The sequence below is a fragment of the Corvus brachyrhynchos genome, unplaced genomic scaffold, assembly GCF_000691975.1.
Source record: "Corvus brachyrhynchos isolate BGI_N302 unplaced genomic scaffold, ASM69197v1 scaffold167, whole genome shotgun sequence".
Classification (NCBI taxonomy): Eukaryota; Metazoa; Chordata; class Aves; order Passeriformes; family Corvidae; genus Corvus; species Corvus brachyrhynchos.
The window spans coordinates 2,838,490-2,853,635 of NW_008239547.1; the positions used below are offsets into that span (position 1 = coordinate 2,838,490).

The window sequence follows — 15,146 nt, forward strand, 5'->3', positions numbered from 1 at the left end:
TGTGCTGTTAGTTCAAAGATAGTGTGTAGGCTGAGATGAGCAGATGCCAAAATTGTGAAGACAATTGCTGAAGTTTAAATTATAAAGTCTGAATTGAAAGCTGTGATTAAATAAGGACTGTTCTTCATTAATCACTATTTAGGTTTTCCCCTCTTTGTTTCATTCTTCACTTCAACAGAAGCAACACTATAGAGAGGACCTGAAGCAGAGCTAAATATCAGTGACTGATTTGAATCTTGCTTACATGAATCCTCCATTTCCACTATGTAATTAGCACCAGTGAAACTCCCCAGGTGCAAAAGTAATCAGAATTTTGGCTTTACTCATTCATTTATTCTGAGATGGGTTGACAGCACGCAGACCCCTCCCATCACCTCTGTGTCCTGTGCTTGTCCCGAAAGGCACGTATGTGAGCATCACATAAACTGTTCCATGTCATTACTGCAGCTCACTCCTTCCTCACTTGCTGTCTCTGATGCAAAGAGCAGCATCTCAGCTGGGCACCCAGTATGAGCGCTGGCTCAGTGGTGGCAGGGTCATGGAAAAACTGGGATGGGTCATGGAAAAACTGGGATGCTGAGGTGGGTGCAGCTGGAGTCCTCTTGCTGGGGCTGCCTGGGACTGGGCAGGAGGACTACAGGGAGGGGGAAGAGCCACATCTCTTAAGAGTCAGTTTTAAAAGTGCTGGCAGAGGCAATCCCTGTGTCTTAACTGGGAGCTGAAAGTCTTGTCTCTGTGTCCTGATGTCCTTGGGGATTTAGAAGGGAGGTAACAGAGATGAAACTCTCTCTGGAGAATCAACTATGTATGTTTAATCTTAACTTTTCATCTGGTAAACCCAGGGATTACATAAACCTTGGGGGCAGGAAAAGTGTATTTGGTCTCGAGCAGCAGGTGGAGGCAGAGGGATTCCCCACAGTGGGTTGGCAGGACGAGGGCCCCCAGTATCCTTGGGGAGCCTTGAGCACCAGAATGGCCGAGACACCCCTGTCCACGGTAGGGCACATGATGCAACGAGGGACTCCCCCTCGTTGCTGCGAGCTCCTTGCTTTGCTCACCAGCAGATGGGGTAATGTGTGACACCAGCAGCAGCTCGAGGTATAACAGGAAACGCTTAACTCTTCATGAAGGAGAGCCCGGATGTTCCCCGCTCCCGCTCCGCCCTCAGCTTGAGGGATTGCTGCTGGCTGCTGCCCGCTCGGACACAGACGAGCGCATTCGCTGTCTAAACCAGGTGCTGTAATGTTGCCGTGGCTGACAGAAGCAAAGATACAAATTGTGAGGTGCAATGATGCCGTGACTCCCGCCGACGCCGTCAGCGCCGTGCTTGCGGTGGCACCGCTGGTGCTCAGTACCGGGCCGTGAAGTCCAGCACGGGGGCAGCTCCGCATCCCGGTGCCTCCGGCACGCCAGTGTCCCTGGGTGACGGGGGCGGGATCGCCCCGTCCTGCGCCTCGGGAAACCTGTCTGCCAGAGCACTGCCCGCTTGTTTTTTTAAGCAGAGACCGGCTTAAAAATGCCCTCTGCACTTCCCGCAGCCCAGAGGAGAAGGTACACGCTGTTAATTCCCATGGCTCCCCAGGAAGCTACAGGGCCGTCTGGCTGCCGCCGGCGGGGTGGCTCGGATCGGCTCGGCTGCGAACCCCGCAGCACGAGTTTGGCTCTGGGAAAACTAGAGGAGGTATTTGAACAGGGTAAGCACACAGTGAAAGCTAAGAACAGAAATCGTCATTAAAATAAACCCCACAGCTGTTGGCTGAAATCCCAGGAAATGGGCGCCAGGAAAGGCGTAGGTTTGTGATGCTGTCGGCACGACACTGCGTGGTTCGTGCCACAGACCGGGACAACATCTGGAGGGGAGGCGACGCGGTTCTCAGTGTGTCAGTCCCCTGATTGTCACCACAGACACAAACCTGAGCGGAGGTGACAGAGCCCTTCATCTGCAGAGGGCACCCCAAGCACACCCCATTGCTCTCGTCACACCTCACATCAGAATTCAGCAGCTATCGTAGTTTTATGGAAGTTACAGAAAATAATACTTATTATCAACCCAGAGCCAACAGTCATCTTTTCCCATTGCCTTGGGGAAGATTAAATACGGACCCATGAGTGGGATGTAAAGAAGCAAAGTGATGATTTGATTCAGAAATCATAGGTTTGGGGGGCAAATTTCAAAAGCAAAGCTTTCCCTTTTTCTAAGAGGGGGTACAACTGCACCGAGTGAATCATCACTCCCAGGGGAAAAATAGGAGGGTGGAAACCCTCCTACCTCTCCTGTGAAAGTGCTGTCTGTGCTTAGTTGTTCCCGTGAAATAACAATGTTGGCTGCAGGGCTTGTTCTCTCTTGCAAATAGATTATGCTGCTGCGGTTTAAGCTTATTGGAGATATTGCCCTCAACTCCCAGGATTACCTTATCAGCAGCAACCAGATGGAGGGTATCAGTCATTCCACACCTGTTGATTCTACATGGGAGCCAAAGAATTAATTGCTTAGAAATGTAAAAGTAAGAACCTAAAATCACGGGGGAGAAAAAAAGAAGGATTAAAGGGAAAAAGTGGGGAGGGATGGGAGCTTCTTGCCTGATGCCTGGTATGAGTGTCAGCACATTTTGGAGGATGTCTTATGTGGCATCTGATGCAGTTTGCAAACGCGAGAGGGTGGAGATCCCAGGGAGCCGATATTTTTGGCAAGAAATACCTATTTAGCGGCTACCAGCCGTGTTTAATTTGCGTACATACGACTCGTGGAGATAACAGCAAATGCAAAAAGCTTTCTAAAAGGGTGCTGCACAGCGATGCCGTCAGCTTCCCGCTCCCGCGGTGCCGCTTCCCCGCCTCGAAGCGCTCCCAGCGGGAATGGGGCTCCCTGGTGCGTGGCTCTCGGAGCCGCGAGGAGGAGCTCCCGTGTCGGCCGAGTCCCCGCGCAGGGCTCAGCCACGGTCCCGTGTCTGTTCCCAGCCTCCCTGCGCTGTGGAGCGTGAAGGAACAACGGGTCCCAGATCCCCGGCCGTGACAGTCTCCAAGTGCCCGAGCCACGAGCGTGAAGAGGATTAGATCTCCACGGCTGCCACGGGAACGTGTACCAGGAAACATCTTGGGAAGCAAACACAGGAGAGAAGGATCAGGCTTGTTCCATCTTTTGTAAATCACTAGTCACATTTTGAGTGATGGGAATAATGGCAACAAATTGGAGGAAATGCATGACAAATATAGAAAAACTGATACTTTTAGTGTTACCCTCTGTCCTGAGGAGCCCCGGAGCTGGGGAAGAAGTGAGGGTTCAGCGATATTCCTCAGCTCCCGGCAGCCGGGGGCATCATGCAACCACCGCAGCACTGGAGGAGGCAGCGGGGTGGAATCTCAGCCTGCCCCACACCTCGCACGTCTCTCTGAGCGCTCTGCAGGCTGCTTCATTTTACACACATAATGTGTCTGCAGCTCTGCCTGTCAGGCACGCGGGCTGTGGCCGGGCAGGAGCAGCAGCCTCGGCCCCACGGCAGCCCCCGAGAGCGAGCAGGGTGCTCTGAAAGCCCGGCTGGAGCCCCGGCGCACCGCGCACTTCCAAGGAATGCCCGAGGCTGCCTGGCAGGTACAAACCTCCTGCTGGCCATCAAAATAAGACCTAGAAGATGCAGCTAGTGTGCCCATGTACACACTGGGGAGACAAGTTTCCTGCCTTTGTAGGTACCAGTAGCCCAAAGATGCAGATGGTGGCAGAGGTTTATGCCGTGGAGAAATGGAGGAATTGCCTATCACACCCCAGGGGAGCCCCACTCTGAGCAGTTACCTTAGAAGGCTTTATTTTTAGAAATGTCTTATCATTTTGACTCCCTGAAACTAACTTTGCATGATTCAGACATTTTGCTGTGCTGTATTAAATGACAGCAGTCTTTCCACAATCCTTTATTTATGGATACAAAATTAAAAGAGTGCTGCTAGAAACAGCAGGGACTTAAGAGGCTCCTGTTCAATCTGCACAGCACACATTATTCCTCCTTGTTGTTTTCGCACAATTTTTAATTAAAATTGGCAAATCTCTTAGGCCAGTCTGCATTCACGACCTTTAGCCCCAAATATGTTAACTTCTCACTGGAATAATAAGGCATTTATTCTCAATCTTTGTCTCTTCTTTTCATTTTTTCCCATTAAGTGATACAGGCAGCTGTCAGAAATTTCTTATGCTCCTTATTTACCCTATTCAGACCTGCCTGACCTCTTAAGAGCTCCTTAAGAGGAGCTGGACTCTCATACTGTGCTCCAGAAGTCCACAGCTGCTATCTCATTGCATGGACCAGTCATGCTGGGGAAGGTCGATGATGTCTTAAAGAAGTCTATAACACTGATGCTTGAAATGGGTGTGAGAGGGAGAACAGTTTACAGAGCTGAACTATTTTCATGCAAATAGAGGACCACTTTCTCAGCATTGCATTTCAGATCCTGTCATATGTAACAACAGTTTTCTTGTCCTCAGTGTACCAGATAAACCTCTGGGAGCTGGGGGCTGGAACTGAGATCTATGTACCTGCCACCGACAGAAATATATAGATTTTTTTTTTACCTGAGCTGCAGCACTGATTATGAAATGGCACCAGAAGCCTTGTTGGGCACAGCAGTGCCACTGTCCATACTGCCAAATTGTTGGTTCAGCTCCTGGTGTATTTCAGCAGCGCTATAGAGGGCTCTCTTGACTCACTCTCAGTCCCTGGATGGAGATAGCAGAGCTCCTGATGGGCAGTTTGGGGTGACTCACTGGGCATTGTGTGCCTTTTCTGGCATGTTCAGCATTAGGGAAATACACAGAAAGTTGCCTCCAAGATGATTAATAATGGAGTGGAGTTTATATAGAAAAGGCCTGCCTACTGTTTCACACAAACCCTGCTGTAGAAGTGCCAATACCAGGAAAAATGGGTCGGAATCTTCTTGTGTGACCGGTTACTGAGGGTTTCTGCAGTGTTACTCAGCAGAAATAGGTGCCTAAAAGCCTTTACCTACCTCACCTATCTGTTACAAGTGTTCTTTCAGATGGGATGAATCACTTTCCTGGAACTGTCTGTTCCTCTCCACTGGCTTTAAAGAGAGTTATTTGTCTTCATTTGACCAGCTAAATACCACCTCAGGCAACCAATGGGGAAGAAAAAAGAGCTTTTTTCTCTGTAAGGAATAGGGTCTGAGTTTCTCACTGACTCTTAGTACAGGAGATTTAGGGGCAGTCTCTGCACATTCCTCTGTAACAGTGGAGGGAAGCAGACGCCTCCAGGGTAATCCTGATTTATGGGCAGCGCTGCCCTGGCAGTGCCCAGCTCTCTGGGCTCACCACAGACAGCAGCAGATGCTGCTGCTCCACAGGCAGCTCACACCTCCACCCAAACACAGCTGCAATCTGTCCAGGTGAGGGGAGTTGAAATATTTCCCTGGAAATAAAACAAATGGAAGAAAAGAAACCCCAAAACGAGTGAAATCTATTGTGGCAGCTCTGCCACACTCTATATCTACCACAGCAGAAAACAATCCTTTATGGAAGAGATGCCTCTTAGAATGCCACAAAAGGGCCCATAAACACAGTCTCTGCAAAAATAGTCACCTAAAACGTGACTGAGAGCCAGGAGATTGCACAGGCTTTCTGTGATTTCAACCCTTGTGCAAAAAAGTTGTAGGAAAGAGAATATAAATACATATATATATATATTTATGTACTAAACATCATCCATCAAAAAGATCACAGTAAGATTTTTGTCTTTTATGAAACAACAGTGACATCCAGTGGTACTGTAGGTATGGCCAAGGAAAGGTAAAGCCTTTCACCCTGGGACAGGCTCCCTGTGCTCCGGACCCTCGTGGGAGGCTGGCAGAACACAGGCAGCTCCAGCTGCCCACAGCCTTGAGCAGCTCCTCCGTAAGGGATGAACCTGGAAAGGAAAAGAGAGAGAGAAAACACCGATGTTTTTCAGAGCATGGAGTGAGGACACATGCATTTCAGAGGCTTTGTAACAGCACATACAGGTAAAAAAAAAGTAGCCAGTTTTCAAAAAACATCTTCATGTCAATTGAAGTCTACTTTCATGTAAACAAATGCATTCTATTAAAAAACCTCTGCTCCTAGGCACTTAATTTCACTTACTCTAAGACATAATTAAAATTGCCTTTTTCCTTTCTTTAATTTCCCCCCCATTTTCTGTTTTGTGTACTGATTTATAACATTCTTAGAAATATTTTCCTTGGGCTTTCTCTCTAATTTCTTCCAATTTCCCTTTATTTTTCTATCATTTAGATTTGGATTGGCTCAATTAAATTTTATTTTCTATTTTTGACTGGTTCTCTTGAATAAGCTCTCAGGGAGCATCTGCCTCTTTCTGCTGTCATTTTGACTTACTTGCTTATCTCTTTCCATCGATTTTCCCGTAGGACTTAATTTTAATCCAATTTACAGTGTCGGCAACGTGGGTAGTTTCTTTTACTTAAATTTAGATTCCAACTAATTTCCTTTCCATTGACAACTGTCCAACTCGCTCCATTTAAATCATTGTACTCACTCTGTCTCGGCCAGGCTGTTCCCTTTCCAGCTGGGGCTTGCTGGCTCTTGCCTGCTGCTGGCTGGGAAGCGGAGGGAAGGACTAAATAGCTGGGATATCAGGTGGCAGGAGGCAGGGCGTCGGAGGCAGACACCCTCCCCACCCTGGGCTTCAGTTATTTACTTGTGGCCAGAGCAAGAGGTGGGAATGCAAATCTTTTCCTTTGTGCCAGCAGGCTCGGCAGCCTCAATGCTGAGTCTCACCTGGTGCGGGAACAGTGCCAGAGACATCGGTGCGGCAACATCCCGAGGGACATCAGATCCAGCTTCCCAAGGACCCACGGACATTGATGGGAGCCAGGCTCTGTCTGCATGGGTGTACCACTCCTCGGGTTTGCTGAGGAAGAGTTACTCTCCAGGGCACATCTAAAGAGCCATTAACTAGTGGTGTGAAGCCAATATTCAGTAACAAAAGCACTAGAAATCCTCCCCCTCATCCCTGAACCATGATGCATGCTCTTGTTCCCAGAGTAAAATGGTCAAAATTTGTCATTTGTCAGACATGAAACTACAGTGAGCTGTGAACACTCTTCTTTCCAGGCTAACTCCAGGAAGTATTTGTAGCTGTATGATGCTTCTCTCACTTTGATTTCTTTCTTTTGCTTCTGTCTTATTTTCTTTTCTTGCATAATTCACCCATCCAATTCCTTCTTTGAAATGTAAATGAAGAAGCTGTTTCATCAGATCTATATGGAAGATCATAAATGCTCTTATCTCTAACAGCCTAACCACACATTTAGGAAAAGTACCCCCACATTATAATACAAGCACATTTTTTTTCTCAGAAGCGTACTTCTTTATAATATTTAATTAAAGGTATAAAAATAGTCTCTCCAGCTATTTTCCAATAGATCGGTCTTGGCTTTCTTCTGTAGGAATATTAGGAAAGATCTTAGAAAGGAATTAAAAAGTATCTATGTTTGGAAGCAAAGCTGCAGTTTTTTGTGCAGCTTACATTGAATATCACCACCACAAACCTCAGCTGAATCTATTAGAAAACCTTATGTGCTCTTTCCCTGCCATACACCCATCTTTTGTCCAGTTGCCGACTCGCTTAATCTTTCATCAGCAAATAATTTTCACTTAATGAGTATTTACTCTTAAGTGCCTTTTCCCTCAGGATCACACATTTCCCCTTCATCCAGCATGAGTCTTCCTATGCAGATTGCAGCAGTTATTGGAGCATGATGAGCCTTATTACAGGTATTGATTTGTCTTAGGCTGCTGCCTGGACAACTATTTGCATTGAACTACCACACCATCATGCACAAGGATCTGCCTTCATTTTTCAGTGGCTGCTTGTTTTCCTCATGGAGACATGGGCAGGCTCACTCTGATCAGCTCTGGTGATCCTCTGCACTGCGCTGCTCTGTACCTTGTGAGGGCACACTGAGCAAAGGCAAGGTGGAGGCTGTTATAGGCTGTCACCTCTCACAGACTGTGCAGGGTTATTTTTAGATCTGCACATCAGACACAGATTTGACTGATGGGAGCTTGCTTTCAGCTGCTCTGTCTCTAAGTGAATTTTTGAAGTAGCTCTGTGCTCCTCCCCACAATGACTCCTCTGGGTTTCCACTCCTGAGAGCCAGGAGAGCAATGGCTGCTTGAGCACTGCAGGAGGAAAGTAGAGAAGATAAGAGGACAGTGAGGGTAGCACCTTGCTGTAAACATGGGCAGGGTGAAAGTCATTACAAATACCTTCAAGATGTCCTATAATGTTCTTATCATGACATGGGCCCACTTCTTGCTGTACTCTGTGCACTTGCTTAACTTTTATCAAATGACAAGTCCCATCAGGATCTAATAACTTGCAAAAACTCTTGAAGGAAGTTGCATGAGCTATATCCCATTATTGTTCTGCACCTCTGCATTGATACTTGCTGTGTTATACTTGCATATTAAATGTGTAAACATTTGCTCTCAAGTTATGCCTCACTTGTGAGAAAACTGCTGCTGTAACACTCTGAGCACTACAGCTGTATGCAGGCCTGGGCACAACTTTCTGAGGAACAATTTGCAAACAAAAAGAAAGTAATTTCCTTCAAAAAGAATTCTCTAAGAGAGATTAATTCTGCTTCTTAACTGTCTCCAGCATCACACTGGGGCTGGTTTTCATGTACCTGGAGCTCTTTACTGAAGTGCTGTTCAGTACATCTGTTCAATGTTTGTGCCTTAGTTTTCTTCCACAGTGTTATTTGCAGTCTCCATTTTTCTTCTTTTAAAGGCTTAAAATGAGCACTATTTCCTTGTCTGGTAAAAGACAAAAGCAGGCTTACTCTAGAACAATTTTAAAATCATGAGGCTGTTTCTCTTTAACAAGGTGTGTTAAAGCTGTGCTTTATCCCCTGCTCACCTCTGCTGGACCTCTGGTCTCATCTTCGCTGACTGAGTGGTCCCATGAATGAATGAGAAGCACACCAGGCTGGGAACAGGGCCTCAGCTGCCTCTTCTGCAGGCTTCTTTGGCTGCACAGGGGTCCCTCAGGCCTCCCCAAGCAGTCAATGCAGGGAGTGAGGCTCTCATGTGGGGTGGGATGGGTCTTTACCTACAGCACCTTTCTCCATAGGATACAGAGCCAGAAATCCCTGCCCTAAAGTTCTGGGGACACAGCAGCCAAATTAAACCCTAAAGCAAAGATTAATCTACCTCACACATACCCTAGAAACACAGAGCTGCTGGATACCCTTCCCTTCTCTGCTGTGACCCATTTATCAAGTGATGACATTTGGCATAACTAGTTGTACTGCTGAATTTGCAATCAATTTAAAATTAACAACTTCAGTTTATTTGTTTGTTTGTTGTCAATAAAACTATCCAAGGGTCTGAAAGTAAGTGCAGATTAAAAAATAATCGCAGAAGTTTACAGTTCAAGTCAGGCAATCTCCTCAGGGGTTTGGGGGCTTTCAATCACCACTGGTCCCTGATCCCACCAGCACTTGTATGCACAAGTCAGCAGCTTACATTTTCAGAAATGACTAATGGTCATTGAAGTTTAATATGAAGGAATTGCTCTCTGCCTGCGCACACGTACTATGGTGCCTGAAATCAGACCTCAAAAATGCAGACTTGCGAGGCCACTGGCCGCTTGGTAAATACAGGGCAAAGTGTGTCTGTCAGTTTCAGATCTTTGGCACACACATTTAGTTCCTCATATTTCACGGACTACTTGCAAAGTAGGGTAATAGAACCATGAGTAAATCTAAGACACAGAAGTAGGTATCTGGGTGTTCAGCCCTAAGTAAAGGAGGTGTTTTCAGAGAAGTCAATTTAACTGACATCATTTGTATGCATGATCCCTTAAAAATCTTACCTTGAAGGGAAATTATCTGGAGAAAGATTATCCTGCATTGACACAGAAACAAAAGGAGTGATTTCATGATGCTTGAAATGACAGTGGCTCTTCCAGTTGAACTTGATGGGAGCAAAGCCGGTGTTTGATGGTTCCCGCTTCAGTGCAGCTCACATGGGCATGCAGCTCTGTTACCATAGCACCAGGCTCTCTTGCAGCACATTTTCCATCAAGTGCTGGTTAAGATTTTTTTTCTTAAATCCAAGAATCCAAAGCAAGTGACATGTTAATGGAACATCTTTAAAAGAAAATATACACTCTGATATTATTATGTTGTAATAAAGATGCTGAATCTGCAAGTTTCCCTTTGATTTTTCTGTCTCCTCTCTCTCAAGATTTCGAATCATCTTCCATCAATATACTATAATTTCCACTAGCTGGAACGGAAATTTGCCATGAACAATGGAAAATGCATAAGAGAATAAATACAGGTTCTCCATCTTAGCACAGCACTCTGGATTTTGTTTCTTATAATGGCATGTATTATAGATACTGAACAAACTGATGGATAGTAAGGGCAAATCCCTATCCAGTCTTGGTTCAAGACACAACTCAACATATAAAATAACAAAGGAATGGCAACATGGCAGTAATGCCTCCTTATATTTTCAGCCTATGGCCTGGATTTAGAAGCTTCAGGTATTTTTGTGCATTGTAAAAAATAGAAGCCTGATCACCCCAGATCACTCAGTCCTGCGTAAAGAAATGGTCACCTTCACAGCACTTCTGATCCCATTGCACCAAGAGATAGCCCAGGATGTTGATGGTCAGCCAGCTGTCATAATTAAATAGGATAATGTCAGCCCCATGTTCACAGTTTTCAAGTAGGGAGAGATTTTTAAAAGTGCTGTTTGTGTCTCTAAGTCCAGGAAGCAGTTCATCCTTGGCAAATATCTAAAAACATATTTTTTAGCTCCACCAAAAAGGTTTTGACTCGATCTGTACATTTTTATTGGATTCTCTGCTCTCATAAATCAGTTTGTTCTCAATAAGCGTCAGGAAGGCGTATCACTGCTGTCTTCCCATAAATTTAGTACCTTTTAATCAAAGAAGGAAGCTTTGTATTGTAGCAGGCAGCTTATAAAGTGGCTTTTACCAAGCTGAGCCACTTATTTGTAAGCCTCTCTATTAGGGAGCTCCAGATAAGCCATTTGAGAACAGAGCAAGGTCTGATGGCTGGAGACCAGGCACTGCTCCCAGTGATACCAGTGCAGATTTGGAGCAACGGCCCTGGAGTTAATAGCTGGATGTACAAAAGCTGAAAAGACCTCCAGCCACATGCTCATCCACCTCAGTGTGCAGGTGTTTCTTCTGTAGAGCTTCCTGCTGTTATGAAATGAAATATTTTGTTCCGAAGGAAACAGGAACACCACTTTGTTTTTCAGCACCCTTTTAATCTTGCAGCAGGATTAAAATGCTTTTTGGTTTAATGCTAATCATATGTCCCCTGATTTTAGAGTGGCCTGGAGTTCCTCTAAATGGTTTGTGTGGTGTGACGAGGCTGCTTCTGAGAGGATTAGAGAATTGAGCATGTCATTTAAGGTCAAAAAGGCCTCCCATTCATTTTCAAAATAACAAAACTTCTTTTCCTAAAAATTCAGTCTCCCTTCAAATACATCCATAATAATAATACTGAAAGTTAGGATATATTTTGTCCATTTCAGAGACCTCACTGGTAAGGGAAGCACCCCATTTGTGATCAGCAGTGATTAGTGTGTGCTCTCACTGCCAGAGGGGACGCCCTGAGGTGCCCCCAGCCTTGGCTCCTGACCAGTAATCCCCTTCGGCACCCTGGTGTCCCCAGCAGGGCATACCCCAGGCATGGGGCTGGTCTCTTATGAGACTTCTCCTTTCACCAAGTTGGGGTAGTGGTATTTCTTTCATGTATTCCTATTTCCTCTATCTTGTTTTTCCCCTCAGGCAAGGCCACCTGAAAACTTGGGTTCAGAGTTGTGCAAACATGGATTAAAATCTCTTTAAGGATCAAAATATCTGTTTGCAGATCTGCTGTACATTTTGAAAAGAGCTATTTTGCTTACATATCCTGCTAATTTCTCAGACACAGTGATGAAAGATAGACTAAATCGCCTTGAAGACTTAAATTTTTTTTTTATACATTAGGCCTTGCCACTTTTCTAGTTAATAAATTTAGCAAGATTTTTCAATATCTCTTCTTAACCCTCTGTTACATTTAATTTTAGTTCGTGCAATGGCATGATGCAAGATATCTGAAGCTTTGGAGTCTTTGTCAGCAGAAATGATTGGCAGTCTGAAGCAAAAATAACTCATTATAATGGGAAATATATATAATAGGTTCATTTATTTTTGCATTCAAATGATTTCTGGGAGGGAATTTTCTATGCTAGGTTAAACTCCTACTCCCTTTCCTCCCACCTTCTCTCACCTCTCCCACACATACTTAGGTGGTTTCTGCTGATATTTTTACTGCTTCTTTATTGCAATATATATATTTTCAAATATTTGAGTGTTCTAATTTGTCCCAAGAGCAAATGATCAAACAGTGAAAATAATCTTACCTATCTCAGTGCTATCTGAACTGATCTCCATCTTAAAATAGGTATTCTTCTGAGGCATATTAGCTTTATTTAAAAACATTTCATTAAGTTACTTGATTTGCAAATTAGTCATTTAACATTCAAATCTTGTCTATGGGAATATGTTCCATATAAGATAAGATTAAAATTCCTGACTTGGGAAAGAGACGTATAGAGAAGGTGAAAAGGTAGTGACTGTTTCTCACTGGCAGCAACTAAAGGACATTAAATGGCATTTCTGGCAACTCTCAAAAGATGGACTAATTTGCTACAGAATCCATAATTAAACTGTGGAATCAGTTGCTGCCACAAAATCCCAGATGTAGATACCCATGCAATGCTGGGAACTGGAGATACGATAATGGGCTCACTTGAGCTTTTGTCCAGCTCAGCCTGTTGAGTCTTACACTCTCAGGTTCCTGTTGTGTTTCTTACCCTATATCTATGTGGATGCTAAAAGGCTAGGAGCAGAGGAATTTTCCAGCTGCTGAAGCATTCTGTGAGGTTTTTCTTTCTCATGCAAGTTAGCTGAGAAACGGTTTGAGATTTCTGTAAACCAAGACTTTATCTTGCACCTGCAAACTTGTTGTCCATTGTTATGGTACACTGGAAAAAATATTTTGTATGGGTGCTATAGCGTTCCGTCAATCACCCTGAGAGATGGATGGTCAAGCGACCAATGGGGTCATGCCACCCTTGCAAACAAGGCTATATAAGCTGATTTATATAATTAAATATAGCCATTTTGGCCACTTCCCCTGAAACTGGACTCGTGTCATTTTTCACCAGTCTTGGTAGAACAGGACACATCTAGAAAATTTATAAATTAATCTAGTTTCAGAATAATAGATAACAAGTAAGTTCATGCTAATCCGTGGATGTAGTGGGAATTCTTCCTGTAGATGCTGAAGGCATAACTCCCTCACTCTATGGGGGCAGGACACATTAGGCTCAGGACAACCTCCTTGTCCTATCCTCATGGCCCATGCAGCATGTGAAACAGATTTGTTTCCCTTTGTTTCTTAGCCTTCAAGGAGACTGATTACATTCAGATGGTAGATGGCTTTCTGAAAATAAGAAAACAGAAGTTGAATAGACATGCACCAACACCTTGGCAGGGAAAAATGTTTCCTTTCTGTGCCAGCCTTCATTGTCCTATCAGGTAAATACACTGCCTGCCAAGGAGATCTACTCTTTGCACATAGACAGAAATATGCAAGTCTTCACCACCGGGTTCCAGGGGATGGAAGGAAGCACCCTGGACTTGAAAAATCTAATCATGGTCAGACTTCAGCTTCATGTCTTTTCCCTCCCTTTAAAAAAGAAAGAATACATCTGCATTTCTTGGAAAGCTGTGCCTGGAAGCTGCTGGCAGTAAGTGCTTTGCATCATCCACTGTCACAAGCAAGCCCACACCTTGGCGAGGGGAATGTTGCACAGCCCCGGGACACGGCTCAGTAGAGAAGCCCAGCTCAGGGCTGCTCTTCCCTGATCTCTCTGCTCCAGTGCTCTGGGGGTAGGAGCATTTGTGATGTTACCAGATGGCACTTTTTGGAAAAACTTGGATGTATTAAAATAACCACTGCCTATTCTTGGGGGTCAGCTATGAAAGGCACCTCAGGAAGCTCTGTGCCCTCTTTTTGTTTTGCAAACTGTGCACTTGTGGATTGGCTAAACTGAGGACATGACCTGAACTCCATGATCATGAACTCCAATGATCTGACCTGAGCTCATGGTCAAGCTGACCAGAACTCCTGAATGGCCCTGACCTGAACTCCATGGTCAAGCTAGGTTAGGAAAGATAAATGGAATTTTCTTTACTTCAAGGGAAATCATGTAGCTTGGTAGCCTGTTATAAGAGAAAGAGAAATTTGATCTCTTTGATTCCTTGTCCACTAATGACTTAGAAATATCAGACTTTTCAGGTGGGCCCCACTTTCTTAGGAGTCAGAGTGTGCTGTGATTCTCTCCTCCCTCCTAAATAGAGAAGAGCTTAAAAATAGTATTGATAGATTTTTATATGTATAGCTTATTTGTGCAATTTTTTTTTTTTTTTGGCAAGGTTAGAAGAGTATTTGACAGCTCACAGGAGGAAGCACTGCTGTGGCTGTGGCTGCCCACGTTGCCAGTGAGCATTTGCACATCAAACAGACAGGATCCCCTCTTGTAGAAAAGAAAGTCAGGCCGTATAGTGTAGAAAGCAGCTCCACAGCATTTCCCCAGTGGTTTGGCCTTTAGGACTCCCTGAAGGATCAGTACATATCCATTTGTTGAAACACTGGGGAAGATATGATCCTCCTTTATGGTCACCCTAACACTGTTTTTCTAGGCTGATGCACTATGTCAAAGTCAGGCAGCTTCACACGGCATCTCTTTGGCTCCTTCTGATTGAGTTTTTTATCTCCTCCATCTTGGCAGCTCAAAAAATCAGCTCCATTTAATTTGAAATAAAGACAATGAATGTCAGCACTGAAAATTTCCAGTCTTTGAGAGGAGAAGGAGTCAAGCAGCTGCCATGTGCACAAACCTTCTGTGAGGGCTTTTCTCAGGCTCAGCAGGGAAAATGAGATTCGGGCAGACTGTGTAATCAGTGATTCTTTCCAGCTCCTGAAAAAGGGCGAATAGACTTAAACATCCAAATTAAAAAATGCAGCTGAACAGGCCATGAAATACT

General features: G+C 44.8%; 1 long non-coding RNA gene across 1 annotated transcript; it reads right to left on the reverse strand.

Moving 5' to 3' along the window:
- Positions 1-2,695: 2,695 nt before the first annotated feature.
- On the reverse strand, positions 2,696-6,922 carry LOC108448466. The gene is made up of 2 exons (XR_001864357.1): positions 6,531-6,922; positions 2,696-5,906 (listed from the first exon to the last, which is right to left on the reverse strand). It is a non-coding gene; the product is annotated as an uncharacterized LOC108448466 (long non-coding RNA).
- Between the last annotated feature and the right edge of the window lie 8,224 nt (positions 6,923-15,146).